Here is a 2,025-nt window from a genome sequence, read left to right as displayed (position 1 = left end):
AACCAGGCCGGGTGTGTGTGCGGAAGAACTAACCAGAGCGCTGAGTGAGCACTGAAATGCACCTGGTTCAAAAATTAGTACATTAAAAATCAGAGCCTAATCCAGTGGTTCCCAGACACACACACACACACACACACACACACACACACACACACACACACACACACACATATTGTTATGATGCATATGTAATACATTTGGACTTTAATCAATTCACCAAGCACGTACATATATTTATACTGTCACAGTTGGCTCCTCCCACTACTCCATGTGCTCCTTTGCCTTGATCTTCCACGTGCCTTTGTTTTGGTATCCGTAGTCCTGCCCCTTGTTTTGTAAGTCCGCCCCTGATTGTCTCCACCTGTTTTCCACCTGTCCCTCGTTTTTCCCGTGTATTTAAGCCCTGTGTTTGCCCCTTGTCTTTGCTGGTCTTTGTGTTGGTCTTGGACCGTTATGACCCTGATTTTGGATTTGCCCTCAATAAAAGTCGCTTACCTCCACACGTGCGTCTGCTACCTCGCTCCACGTTACATATACATCGATAAGCCAAAACATTATGAGCATAATATTGATTATCTCATAACAGCAGCTCATGTTAAGGTGTTGGATGAATTACACGGCAAGCGAACAGTTGGTTCTGGCAGTCGACGTGTTGGAGGTGGGAAAAATGTGCTGCAATTGAAGGACTGAATTGTTATGGTTAGATGACTGGATTAGCACATCATTAGACTTCAAGGCTTGTAGGGGGTGTCCCGGTCAGCAGTGGTGAGTAACTACTAACAGTGGACCAGTGAGGCTCAAACCACAACCTGGCGACAAGGTGTCAGGTGCCCAATGCTCATCAATGTGAGAGGCAAACCAAGGCTCCCCCGTCTGGTCAGAAGGGCTACTGAGGCACAAATCACAGGAATATTTAATCATGGTTACGGGAGAAACTTCACAGCACACAGTTCATCACACTCTGCTGCATGTGGGGCTGCATAGGCGCAGACTGGTCAGCGTCCATGCTGACAAATTTACAGATATATACATGCGTACATACATTTTTCTGTAAAACATCACAGTGTGTCCTTCTGGTTCTCTCCTGTTAGTTAAGCTGTCATAGTCAGATCTGCCGGAGTCGTTAGCCACACTCTGGAAATGTTGACATCCCCTGTTTTACGTACAAACAGACAGAATAAAACTAATTCCCTCTCCCTGCCTTTTTCCCCCGAGTATACAATCGCCCACATGTCTGGCCGGACACTGATGGACGACTGACTGTCCAGCTCTCCTGCTACCCACTTCAGACCAGCTGCCCACGCCCCAGCTACCTCCACCTGCCTTGGACCAGCTGCCCACCCTACACTGATGTTCTCATGGACTCCTAGTTATTCCTACTACTAATATTACTGCTATTAATATTAGTAGTGTAATAACTCTGTAGGTAGTCTGACCAGAGGAGGATGGGTCCCCCCTGGTGAGTCTGGTTCCTCCCAAGCTCTCTTCCTCAGCTCTGAGGGAGGTTCTCCTTGCCACTGTTGCCCCTGGCTTGCCTGCCAGGGGGGTTTTTACATTCTTGTTAAAACTTTTCTGGAATTTCTGTGAAGCTACTTTCAAACCAAAATATATCCATAACGTTGCATATCAGTAAAGGTGCGTTCAACAAGCTGTATGAACAGGAGAAAGAGCTATGACTGGAACCAACGACCGTATATGCACCGAAAAACGTTCTTTTATTGTTGCAAGCTTGACATCGAAACAACAGAGGAACACTATTTAGTGCTATATAGAACACTTTTCAAAAAATGTCTATATAGAACCATCTACAGCACCGTTTGCATCAATCTCAAAGAACCATGTCACTGTGCAAAGACCCCTTTAATTATTCCAAGGGTTCTTTGAGCGTTCTCCACTGTCCAAAGGGCCAACAAGCATCAGAACCAGACCATGGAGTGATGGAAGAAGGTCAGTGGGTCTGATGAGTCCTGTTTTCTTTTACATTATGTGGACAGCTGGGTATGCATGGGCCATTTTCCTGAGAAT

The sequence above is a fragment of the Pygocentrus nattereri genome, chromosome 4, assembly GCF_015220715.1.
Source record: "Pygocentrus nattereri isolate fPygNat1 chromosome 4, fPygNat1.pri, whole genome shotgun sequence".
In the NCBI taxonomy this organism is placed as follows: Eukaryota; Metazoa; Chordata; class Actinopteri; order Characiformes; family Serrasalmidae; genus Pygocentrus; species Pygocentrus nattereri.
Note: the sequence above shows the minus strand (reverse complement) of the source record.